Source organism: Anabrus simplex, chromosome 1 (genome assembly GCF_040414725.1).
Source record: "Anabrus simplex isolate iqAnaSimp1 chromosome 1, ASM4041472v1, whole genome shotgun sequence".
NCBI lineage: Eukaryota > Metazoa > Arthropoda > Insecta > Orthoptera > Tettigoniidae > Anabrus > Anabrus simplex.
Genome location: NC_090265.1, coordinates 887,894,063 through 887,907,920, shown reverse-complemented (window position 1 = coordinate 887,907,920; position 13,858 = coordinate 887,894,063). Strand labels below are relative to the sequence as shown.

At 38.6% G+C, this 13,858-nt stretch overlaps 1 protein-coding gene across 4 annotated transcripts in view; it reads left to right on the top strand.

The window, feature by feature from the left end:
- The window catches only part of Cth (Cystathionine gamma-lyase), a 664,174-nt gene that overhangs the window by 476,819 nt on the left and 173,497 nt on the right, over positions 1-13,858 (top strand). The window contains exon 1 of one of the 4 annotated variants that reach the window (XM_067136551.2): positions 12,889-13,041. The exons of 1 other annotated variant lie outside the window; for it this stretch is intronic. The gene's annotated coding sequence lies outside the window, so the exon portion shown is untranslated. Of the gene's footprint in view, positions 1-12,888; positions 13,117-13,146; positions 13,299-13,858 lie in introns of those variants that run through there. 2 more of the 4 variants (XM_067136549.2, XM_067136550.2) reach the window with 2 other exon arrangements.

Below are 13,858 nucleotides of genomic sequence, written 5' to 3'. Positions count from 1 at the left end.
ATATAACACTAACAAAAACTTATTTTTTAACCATAACACAGTAAATGCCTACAATAACAAATTTCAAGGCTCCGGAATATACAGACTAACATGCGCACAGTGTAAATCTTCATATGTTGGCCAAACTGGATGCAGTTTCCTAACCAGATACATGGAACACTTTAATGCCTTAAAACACAATAAATACTCTGCAATGAGTAATCATATGAAAGAAACCGGCCATCATTACACCTCAATAGACAAAGACTTTACAATAATCAAAAGAATCAAAAAGGGGAAGCTAATGACAGAATTCGAAAACATATATATTTATTTGGATCAATGCTTTAATAAGGCAAAAAACTTGAATGACGCGGTCGAAATAAAAAGTCCATTAATAGAGCAGTTGCCAACATTATTACGAAATCTCAAATCAGATAAAAGCAAATTCTTTAAAATATTCAATCTAAATACACTCACAACTGAAACCATTTAGGCAACGCAAAAAAGTCCCCCTCCATATAACACGCCAAAGCTTAACGCCCTGCCTGCAGGATCGTCCTCTACCCCCACCTCGACAACAGATAAGAATTCCCCACCACGTAGCACGTCAATAGCAAACGCCCCGCCCAACATCTCTTCCCCTCAACCCCCTACCCGCCCTTCACAACAGCTCCTTCATACGTACAACACAAGGAGTAGAGCCACAACAGACAATAGTCACAGTAACGCAATAAGGCCCACAAGATTCTGTAGCAGCAGACAAAGGGGTAAGTGATAATGCAACATCAACACTCACATTATAAGCACAACACACACACACACACACACACACAATATTACTTAAGTTCATTTCCATTTGTTCCAGATGCTTCTTCCATTCCATAAATCGAAAGAAACATAATCAGATACCGGTACTCAAAATTTGGATTGAAGCCCCTTTTAACCATAACTTACATCAAAACAATCAACTTCCAACGGAGAGTCTGGTCGCTACAAACAAGAATTAAATATGTCAATACTTCCTCTGATCATATTGCCAAACTTCAGCAGCAAGCCTCATCAAATCTAGAAGCCATTTTCCAACGAACTCAAGACTTCAATTCTAGATTATCATCATGACTAATCACAGATAATGCAAAATTACAGTCTTTTTAAAAAACATTATTTAGAGAGCACAATTCTTAACTAAAATTCTCAATACTGAAATGTTACTGTATTCTAGAAACCAACACACTTCAGAAACTATGGCTCCTATATATTAACATCCAATATTTATATTTATATTTATATTTATGACTCAAATTTTAATGCCAAATTATAGTTGAATCAATTTTATTTTAACATTGCAAACAATTTTTAGCCAAATTTTCAAATTGTAAAAACTGTGTGTTGGACGTCAATGTGTTTTAGAATTAAGAGTTAATCCATTTTAACATTGCAAATCAATTTGTCATAATTTTTAATGTGTATATTATTCTTGTTTTAAATATTGTTATCACTAAAATTAGATTTACATTCAATGTAATGAAATTTGTAACTACAACCCAAATATGACAAACCTTGAGGCAATTGTATAGGCTGATGATGCTTGTGAATAAAAGCGAAACATGTCCTGGTAAATTAGTGTTGTAACATTACAACTTAGCAACACAAACTGTAATTTGTATTGAAAAGGTGGATCGAAATAACCAACAAATTGTTAGTATAACATACCACTTAGTCGAGCAGCTCTTCTTCTTTCTCTCAATTCTTCCCAACCCAAACATTGCAACATTTTTGTAACACTACTCTTTTGTCGAAAATCGCCCAGAACAAATCGAGCTGCTTTTCTTTGGATTTTTTCCAATTCTTGAATCAGGTAATCCTGGTGAGGGTCCCATACACTGGAACCATACTCTAGTTGAGGTCTTACCAGAGACTTATATACCCTCTCCTTTACATCCTTACTACAACCCCTAAACACCTTCATAACCATGTGCAGAGATCTGTACCCTTTATTTACAATCCCATTTATGTGATTACCCCAATGAAGGTCTTTCCTTATATTAACACCTAAATACTTACAATGATCCCCAATAGGAACTTTCACCCCAACAATGCAGTAATTAAAATTGAGAGGACTTTTCCTATTTGTGAAACTCACAACCTGACTTTTAACCCTGTTTATCAACATACCATTGCCTGGTGTCCGTCTCACAACATTATCGAGATCACGTTGCAGTTGCTCATAATCTTGTAAATTATTTATTACTCTATACAGAATAACATCATCCGCAAAAATCCTTACATCTGATTCCACTCCTTTACTCATATCATTTATATATATAAGAAAACATAAAGGTCCGATAATACTGCCTTGAGGAATTCCCTTCTTAATTATTGCAGGGTCAGATAAAGCTTCACTTGCTCTAATTCTCTGAGATCTATTTTCTAGAAATATAGCAACCCATTCAGTCACTCTTTTGTCTAGTCCAAATGCACTCATTTTTGCCAGTAGTCTCCCATGATCCACCCTATCAAATGCTTTAGACAGGTCAATCGCGATACAGTCCATTTGACCTCCAGAATCCATGATATCTGCTATATCTTGCTGGAATCCTACAAGTTGAGCTTCAGTGGAATAACCTTTCCTAAAACCGAACTGCCTTCTATCGAACCAGTTATTAATTTCACAAACATGTCTAAAAGAATGCCTTCCCAAAGCTTACATACAATGCATGTCAAACTTACTGACCTGTAATTTTCAGCTTTATGTCTATCACCCATTCCTTTATACACAGGGGCTACAATAGCAACTCTCCATTCATCTGGTATAGCTCCTCCGACCAAACAATAATCAAATAAGTACCTCAGATATGGTACTATATCCCAACCCATTGTCTTTAGTATATCCCCAGAAATCTGATCAATTCCAGCTGCTTTTCTAGTTTTCACCTTTTGTATCTTATTGTAAAAGTCATTGTTATCATATGTAAATTTTAATACTTCATTGGCCTTAGTCTCCTCCTCTGTCTCGACATTATCCTTGTAACCAACAATCTTTACATACTGCTGACTGAATACTTCTGCCTTTTGAAGATCCTCACATACACACTCCCCTTGTTCATTAATTATTCCTGGAATGTCCTTTTTGGAACCTGTTTCTGCCTTAAAATACCTATACATACCCTTCCATTTTTCAATAAAATTTGTATGACTGCCAATTATGCTTGCCATCATGTTATCCTTAGCTGCCTTCTTTGCTAGATTCAATTTTCTAGTAAGTTCCTTCAATTTCTCCTTACTTCCACAGCCATTTCTAACTCTATTTCTTTCCAGTCTGCACCTCCTTCTTAGTCTCTTTATTTCTCTATTATAATAAGGTGGGTCTTTACCATTCCTTACCTCCCTTAAAGGTACAAACCTGTTTTTGCATTCCTCAACAATTTCTTTAAACCCATCCCAGAGTCTGTTTACATTTTTATTTACCGTTTTCCACCGATCATAGTTACTTTTTTGAAACTGCCTCATGCCTGCTTTATCAGCCATATGGTACTGCCTAATAGTCCTACAAGACCTTCTTTTCTATCACATTTATTTCTGACTACGACAAAAACAGCTTCATGATCACTAATACCATCAATTACTTCAGTTTCCCTATAGAGCTCATCTGGTTTTATCAGCACCAATTCCAGGATATTTTTTCCTCTGGTTGGTTCCATCACTTTCTGAATCAGCTGTCCTTCCCATATTAACTTATTTGCCATTTGTTGGTCACACTTCCTGTCATTTGCATTTCCTTCCCAATTGACATCTGGCAAATTCAGATCAATTAAAGTTTTGTACTTCTAAAAACATCATCTCTAATGGTCCTTTTTTTATGAAACAAATGCATGATATATACTGAGCATTGTTGCCAATTAGCCCAACTGTAGAAATTTAAGATATAGGGCAAATGTAATTTATGTCAATTTTATTATTTTTCGGATCAAATGTAAGATAAATACCATATAGATCAACTTAGAAATACTGCGATGCATCTGATACAAGTATAGAAATCTGTATCAACTGAGCCTTTCTACCAATCCACTTTGGGCAGCGACCAACAACCATTTTCTTCAGAGCTATACGGTACAATGTTGGGAGCTAATATGCCCCTGCATAAACTGGAGCATCTTCAAATTTCAACAAGCTGCCGGGAGCAATCACCAAGTTGGAGAAGAGTGGCATGCCCCTGGTGGAGTCATTTAGGATTGTGGAAGAAGTCAGGCGAAGTTTTACCGAACCTCTGGGAAGGCAGCCGCTGTCAGCGAAATAAAACCAGATGAAGTGACTTCATTGAAGTTTTGTCCAATCACTTCATGTGATGTTGAGAGATCTTTCTCTCAGTACAAAAACATTATGCATGAGAGGAGAACAAGATAGTTACCAGAAAACATTGAAACGTTGCTTGTAAATTTCTTTTATAGTAACCGAGTGTGTTATTAAATTATAACTAATTTTTTCATGCCTATTTTACGTGTTAGTGCCTATTTTGGCTAATTTAAGAGCCTATATGCCTGCCTATTTTAACTGTTTTTAGTGCCTATAATTCTCATCTCTAGTTATGACAATGTTTCATCTTTTCAGACAAACGAGACACATCTGCACTTAAACTATGCTTAGGAATTTTGTAAGTCTTCCAAGTTCCCATCTGGGAATCCTTACTCACAATTTCGCTCCTGAATAAAGTAACCAAAGAGTCCCACTGCAGCAAAATCCTATCTAAACACCTTCTTAGTGATAACCATCGAGTAGGCACATGCTTCAGAATTTTCCTGATCTCTGTGTTGTGTAATGTCTGAAATTCTCTGAACTTTCCTTTCCTCTTTGCACTCCTTTCCAGATAATAAAATATGTCAATTATACTTTCAACTACATTTAAAGGGAAGCACGCTACACCCTTTTCTGCAGCAAGATTAATTAGGTGACAAGAGCAGCCTACAATGATTATGTTACTATTTTCCCGCTTCAAACATCCTGCCGCACCGTTCTTTAATCCTACCATTACTGGAGCATTATCAGCACCAAGAGCTAGGCAGTTTTTTAATGGAATGTGGAATTCCTGAAGAGCTGAGAGCAAAAGATTGGCAATGTTAGCTCCTGTAGCATCCTCTTCTAAATTAGGCACAGAGAGTAGACAACTCTGAATTTCACTGAGTTCAGGCCTAAAAAATGTTACAACAATAAGATATATTTTCAAGTCACTTTTATTGCTACCATCAGTAGCAACAGAAAATGCATTCACCTGCAAATGTGATACAATTTTCGCTCTTTCTTCCATGCACATTTCTGTAATGATAGCTGCTGTTTTCATTCCAGCACACCCATATTGTTTAGCGAGTTCCGAATCAGGAAACATTTTGCGAAACAAAGGCCCCGTGTGGTCAGCACAATTTACAGGCAAGTTATGTTCTTCGATAAATGATGTAAATAAAGCCTCAGCATTCATTTGATTTTTACATGAAAAGTTCAGTTTCTGGCTTCTTTCTACACACTGGATACTCTCCTTATGTTTTTTTGTTTGCACATGTTTGAGTATATTGCACATCCCGCCATGCGCAACTGAAAAATAACACCTACATATACTACAGAATGTGAACATTGGTCCCTTCCTGGATTCACTCAAGCATGGAAACTCTTCCATATTAACTACTTTTAAACACTGCATCATATTTCTTTCTTGACATAGAGCATAGAGTGTTTCGAATCCTACACAAGCAAGTGATGTTTTTTTTTTTTTTTTTTCTACTGCCAATTGCCTGGGATGTGGGAAGGTTGCATACTTAATAGTTTCCAGAGACTGATTTATTTATGTGGCCCTGAGAGGGCCATTGAAATGAAATAGCGAGACACATCTGCACTTAAACTATGCTTAGGAATTTTGTAAGTCTTTTAGTGCCGGGAGTGTCCAAGGACATGTTCAGCTCACCAGGATGAAGGGCCACTGATATCGTGGGGGACAGGGTATGGAGCTGGGTTGGTCGATGCTAGGAAACATGTGACAAGATTTCAGTTACCTAGAGTACATCGTTTAGCACAGCATCTGCTCGAATTGACGACCTTACATGACTAATACAGAGCTGCACGTGATGTTGTAAGGACCATCTAGCACACTGCAACATCTCCGGCGTAACAGATTGGCATGCCTCGGTGAAGAACTGTCTAAAGTGAATAGGATTGTGCGGCTCCTGTGCATACACAAGTTGTTTTACATGGCCCCACAAGGAAAAAATCTAGGAGTGTAAGATTGGGCAATCTGGGTCAGGGGATAATTTTAATAATAATCAAAATGTTGTATTTTTACATCCCACTAACTACTTTTGAAGGTTTTTAGAGATGCTGAGGTGCCAAAATTTTGTCCCGCAGGAGTTATTTTATGTGCCACTGAATCTACCGACACGAGGCTGATGTCTTTGAGCACCTTCAAATGTCACTGGACCGAGCCAGAATCGAACCTGCTAAGTTGGGGTCAGAAGGCCAGCGCATCAACCATCTGAGCCACTCAGCCCAGTGGGTCAGGTTCTTCCCTTTCTAGTCATTTATCAGGATTCATCGCATGGAGATGGTTCCAGATGACCAAAACCACGTGCGGTGGAGCTCCATCATGTTGAAACCACATTCTGCAGAGGTCAAGGACTAGCGCACATTTCAACAACAGTGGAAATTCAATGTAGAGAAACCACAGATATTGTGCTCCCGTTAGATGGCCCTGAAGGAAATGGGGTCCAATGTGGTGATCACCCATGTTGCCACATCATATGTTCACGCCCCACTGTACCTAATGGAGATTATTCACACTCTAGTAGTGCATATTTATAATGTTATTGATTTTATGTCCCACTAACTACTTTTACTGTAGTGCATATTGTGGCGATTAACAGTTCAATTACTGTGGAACCACAATTCAGCTGTAAATAAGATGGTCACTAAAAAGGCAGCGTCAGTGTCCACATGCTGTCGGGTCCATTGACAGAATGCCTCCCGGGCTCTGAAATCATGACCATGGAGCTTCTGATGTAAGTACAGATTGTAGGGTGAAACCAATGGTTGTGCAATATCTGCATAACAGACTTCTGGTTGATGTTTATCTCCTGTTCAGTTGCCCATATGCTAGTGTGAGGATTATACCAAATAGCATCCAACACAACCTTTTCATTGTGAGCAGATAACATGGGATGATCTCAACAGGCTGTGTCCTTCCCAGGAACACAGTTGCATGCAGACATCTTACCACGCACCAAAATGTCATGCCTGTCATTTGTCATCTGCCCAGATAGTGTTCCTTCTTATTTTTTTTGTTAGTGGTTTAATAGTGCACTAACTCATTGAAGATTTTTGGTTGATACGAAAATGGGAAAAGGCTAGGATGGGTACGGAAGTAGCTGTGGTTTTCATTAAGGTACACCCCCAGCATTTTCCTTTTGTGAAAATGGGAAACCACAGAAAATCATCTTCAGTGCTGCCGACGGTGGGATTCAAACCCACCATCTCGCGAATGCAAGCTCATGGCTATGGGACTCTACCCGCACAGCCAACTCGCTCGGTAATATCATTCTAGTTATAAATGTTGTGCCTGGTATGCATTCTGTCTACCTTCTTCATGGATGAGTAACATATCCACATACTGTACTTGTTGCTGGAATACATACTATACGTGCACTTTTTCTTGAGCCCGGAGCTCCCTAGTGCTGAATCGGTAGACCTCGGTTACCTTCGACATCCATATCGGCAACCTTTGAAACACAAACTATGAATCGCTTATTCATCGCTGAGCGACATCTGGCGTACACTTTGCAAACTAGTACTGTTGTTGTTTACACAGCAAAGCCAAACTATATAATTCATGCTAGTAACAAGATTCGCATTGAGAAATGTGATATAATGTTAAATAATGTATTGTGACACAATTGTTGACGTAAGATAATAAATGTTTAGAAAATCGATCGATCATATTATTGATTCAATTCAGATTTCATTTCCATTCATTCTCATTCTCTTTGGTTGGCAGTATAACCGGAACTGTCAGCAGTCCCTCCTTGCTCCTCACCCTGTAAAAATCGGGCTCAAGAAAAAGTGCGCGTATAGTACATCACAAGGTAGTGAAAACGCTTTGCGTTGTGTTGTGATTTGCCTCCAATGAGGGAGTAAAATAATATATTATTATTGGTCCACCTTTTCAATACAAAATGAAAATTACATAGGGACTAGTTTCGACCTAGTAATAGGTCATCATCAGCCTGAAGTAAATTAAAGCGTAAATATCAAAGAAAACATAAACAATGTAAACACAAGTACAGTCTTTTTAAAGGTACATACCATGTGGGAAGTTGAGTAGAGATATATTAAAAATAATAACTCTTCCAATTGACGAAGCACTGAGCGGAAGTTATGTAAAGTTCGGTGCGCCGTATATTATAAAAGACCACTGTGCACTAAATGATGTAATAAAGAAGAATAGTAGGTTGAATGCTGGCTTCTTCTTAGCTGTTGTATATTCGAAGAAGATTACGTCGTATTTTATAAGGTATTGATGTATTGATGTATTTTGACGTCTATCAATACCTTATAAAATACGACGTAATCTTCTTCGAATATACAACAGCTAAGAAGAAGCCAGCATTCAACCTACTATTCTTCTTTATTACATCATTTAGTGCACAGTGGTCTTTTATAATATACGGCGCACCGAACTTTACATAACTTCCGCTCAGTGCTTCGTCAATTGGAAGAGTTATTATTTTTAATATATCTCTACTCAACTTCCCACATGGTATGTACCTTTAAAAAGACTGTACTTGTGTTTACATTGTTTATGTTTTCTTCGATATTTACGCTTTAATTTACTTCAGGCTGATGATGACCTATTACTAGGTCGAAACTAGTCCCTATGTAATTTTCATTTTGTATTGAAAAGGTGGACCAATAATAATATATTATTTTACTCTATTGTAATCACAGTTCAATACGGATCTATCATTATGAAACTTATTTCTTTTAATCCAATGAGGGAGTCACAGAGCTACATACCTACCTGCTAATACCAATATAAATGGTCCGTTATTGGACATCATAAATTTTCCAGCTAACTCATTCCTGGTTGCCAACAACATCTATGTCATTACCTACCTGCTCTCGCATGTTGCTATCATTTCAATGGGGCACACTTTGCCTTATCTGTGTCCTACAAAGCTTGGAGCACGTACGACGTAGTTAACTGAAATGTTGGTTGCCTTTGTCCTAGCCACAACCGAAAGAAAAAAAAAAACATTGCTTGCATGGGATTTGAACCTCCATACCCTTGAGCCCTGACCATTATTATATCTCCTACCACGCTCCTGTCAAGTGAGTTATTGTGAGGCATGGCGTGCAGCAGGAAGTTCCCAGCCTATAATACCTGTTCCTGCTCTGTGTGACCACCTCTTGATGTAACGTATGTGTTCTTTATATTTGTGTTCGTTTTACATGTTCATTCGGGGTACCCATAATTAATTAATAGTGGTGCTTGTGATTTCTGTTGTCTTCTAGCCCGTAACCAATCATCTCGTTATGTTACCCCAAATTAGGGAGAGGGACCAATGTTTTTCAGAATTGTAGTAAATGTGGCAGGTTGCATAAAACTAGGTCACAAGGGGCAGGCAGACCAACCGGTATAGGTAAATTATATACTTGAGAAAAGTCCAAGAGACAGAACAAGAAATGACATGGAGCACCTATATCATTGAAAATGAGATTTTTTATTTTATTTTTTTGCTAGTTGCTTTACGTTGCACCGACACAGATAGGTCTTATGGCGACGATGGAACAGGGAAGGGCTGGGAGTGGGAAGGAAGTGGCCGTGACCTTAATTAAGGTACAGCGCCAGCATTTGCCTGGTGTGAAAATGGGAAACCACGGAACCATCTTCAGGGCTGCCGACAGTGGGGTTTGAACCTACTATCTCCCGAATACTGGATACTCGCCGCACTTAAGCGACTGCAGCTATCGAGCTCGGTAATTCTTTTCTTAATGATATACAGTTGAGAACAACGCCGAGTGTCGAGCGGCGGTAAATAACTTGACCCCCCATAGGGGCCAACGGCTTCGGGTGGATAAGCCCCTTTGGGTGGGGTGATGGTCCCCTAAGTGTACAAAATGACACTGGAACCCCTGGAAAACGGACGGAGGAACCTCCTTTTTGTGGTTCTCATCGGTCGTGGAAGCGGATGAGGTCATGCCAGACGGACTGGCTGTGAAGGCGCAACTCAATGGTATTTTGAGTCTGTGGCAGTCCGTTGCAGTTGTGGTACTAGAAACTGCATGTCGCATTTCATTTGCGCTGCAGGGTATAGTTCCGAGATCATAATGTGTGGGTCACTTCCTTGCTAGCTGCAATCTACCTTAAACAAAATCCAGCTTGTGGCATTTTTTCCTGCTGTCACGCCTTTCAACTCAAGTCCAACGGTGATGGGATAAGGATGGTGGAGGCAGGCTTTCAGGTGAAACTGGAAGCCTCTAGTTCGGACCTGCACATTGCCAGCAGATGTGTGATGATAATCTTTCTAAGACCCTGTGACTACTCAGGAATTTGGTCCTGCATCTGTGTTTGGACAGACCTGTTTAGGATCACCGCTGCTCACTCTGAATGGGGAAGGCCCTAGAAAAGGTGGGCTAAACATCGATAGTCACACTCTCAGCCGGCTGGGAGACCGCACCCAGCGGGTCACCCCTTATGCGGTCGAAAAACAAAGATTACCAAAACATTGATTACAGGAACCTGGAATGTTCAAACCCTACTTGATTTGAAAGACAATAACAGACCTGAGAGGAGAAAAGCGCTTGTCACCCATGAGCTTGAACGAATGAGCATTGATATTGCTGCCTTAAGTGAAACCAGACTGTCCAGTGAAGGTAAATACTGAGTGGAGCTTTTAGAAGTAGGAAATATCGTAATATTGACATAAAGCTGAAATTCAAGAGGACAAATTGGGGCAAATATTCTTTTATAGGACTAGGAGTAAGTGATTGGAATAGTAATTTATCAAGGCAAATGTTTGATAAATTTCCAAGTTCTTTGAAACATGTAAGAAAAGGCTAGGTAAACAATTGACAGGGTATTTGCTACCTGGACAGCCCTAAATGCAGATAATTGATAATAGATTGATAGTACCACCATGAAAGTTGTTACAATGAACCTTATGTAATATTTTAGCATGGTTCAATCAATCAGTCAATACTGATCTGCATTTAGGGCAGTCGCAGAGATGGCAGATTCCCTATCTGTTGTTTTCCTAGCCTTTTCTTGAATGATTTCAAAGAAATTGGAAATCTATTGAACATCTCCCTTGTTAAGTTATTCCAATCTCTAACTCCCCTTCCTATACTTTAATATTTGCCCCAATTTGTCCTCTTGAATTCCAACTTTATCTTGATATTGTGATCTTTCCTACTTTTAAAGACACCACTCAATATTATTCGTCTACTAATGTCATTCCACGCCATCTCTCCACTGACAGCTCAGAACATACCACTTTGTCGAGCAGCTCATTTCCTTCCTCCCAAGTCTTCCGAGCCCAAACTTTGCAACATTTTTGTAACACTACTCTTTTGTCGGAAATCACCCAGAACAAATCGAGCTGCTTTTTTTGTGTGTGGATTTTTTCCAGTTCTTGAATCAAGTAATCCTGGAGAGAGTCCCATACACTGGAACCATACTCTATTTGGGGTCTTACCAGAGACTTGTATGCTCTGGGCTCTGTTGTAAATTGTCTGATGAAGCTAACTTTTATTTGATATGTGGAAGAACAGACTGATTGGTCCAGTCTTCTTTCAGACAGCTGTGGGTTGAGAAATATATTGGAATATTTCCAAGTATCTTGAATCTCAGGGAAGAATATCCTACCTTGTTTTGACCAACAGTTCCTTGAAAGACGGACCGATCCAGATTAACTGATGTGGAACTGCCCCTGTGCAGTCCTAACCTCACATCAATTGAATTTATTTGTGAGTTCACTTGGAAGAGATAGTATGTTTTGTGGAGGAAAGATAATATTACTTCTTCTGTGATCACAACTACTTGGAAAAAAAAAAAATCCCCTAACAACATAAGACATGTCCTTCATGCTTTGACTTATTTACACAGGAAAACAGCCAGCACTTCAAACATACATGCGACCTGTTGTGCGGAAAGGAACCCAAGGTCAGCAATGGAAATTTTACAGCAGAGCTGAACAAAAGTGACTGGAGGGTAAAAACTGCATTGTAATGTTCTGACTTCTTGCACTACCTATGGGTCTTCTTAACAAACTTACACAGCAGCTCGAGACTTCAACACTTGATGTCATGAATACTTTGTGCAATTGATAAGAAAATTTGTGAAAGCTGTAATTGTGTTTCTCGCAAAATACAGTTTTCTTAATATTGGAACTTGAAATAAGGTACAATCCCAGCATTCTTCACTGAGACTGTGGAATGCCTCAGTTAAGATTATTTTAACTTTTCAAAGAATATTGGAAATGTTTTTTTACAAATATCGGCCTATCAGTAATAGCTCGTCCTTTAAATGTTCGATAAATGTCCAAGTTCCTTGAAAAGACTAGAGTAAGTTATGTAAATAATTGACAGAGAATCTGCCACCTGGGCGGCAGCCCTAATAAAAGTGCAATAATGACCGATTGGCTGACTTCATAAGGATCAAAACTAGCATCGCCTATAATAATACCCTGTATTATCTTCTTAAGGTTAGACATTTATTCCTTAATATTTCGCGTGGTACCCTTGACGGAACTCACTACTCTCGTGAAAAATTTAATAAACAGAAAAGAAATAGGACTTCTTAAAATCCAAAGATGTGTATTTCTGACGACGTTAGCAACACGATTATTGGGACTGTGATCTGACTAGATAAAATTTGAAGGTCATTTCTCTTAGCAAATGTGTTTTAAACAACATCATCTTCTTCTTAACTAACATCATGACTCTCAAGGTCAATTGTGTAATTGTATTTATGTGTTAAAGTACAGATAACGGACGAAATTCAGCGAAGAACATCTTATTTAGCCGGTAAACCACATCATTCTCTTTGATCGTTCACATATTATAGAAAGCAATTAACCTACACCGCTGTTGATTTACCAGGTGAGAGTGACGTGTACGCATATATTGATGTGTAGTTTAAATATAGAATAGAGACAATATAAACGGTTACAGGAAAGTATATTAATTTTCACGATGTTCGAATAGACCTATTTCTGTAGCAGAAAGAAGTTTGTCACATTCTCAGCGATCTTCGGCTACACGGCAAATTTTCTGTTCTTGACGTACGTGTGGTCCATTAACAGTACATTGCTGTGAATAGATTAATGTAAACTTACAGTATCTGTACCAACGAGCTAACACATACGTTGTTTTGTAGATCATGCTCAAACTATCGCATTGCATATTAATTGTCAAATATTAACTGACCTACTCAGCTGGAAAATAACACGTGCTTGACTGTACGTTGTATCAGCGGGTTATTTGAAAAAATACCACAGCATATTCGGTGTCCTTCCTTGAAACAAATTTTCCAAATGCTCCATCTTAAAGAGGAATATGCTGCTTGTTTCCCTGGCCTTGGATCTGTTTGTGTTAAGGAAGAAATTGTAAGTGTTCCTTGTTGTTGCGCCATTTGACTTGTTTCTTAACAAAGACCCGTCGTAAAAAAATATGCGGTTAGGGCTTTAGGTCTATGTAGGACTCTCGAAAATCGTTACTATTGAATCTTGTATGGTACAGAATATTATGTATATATATTTTTTTACTTTATACATTTTAATGTTCCCTTCGATTCACTTGATCTCGACCAATTCGGTTGTAGTCGTACTTAACCGCATCATTT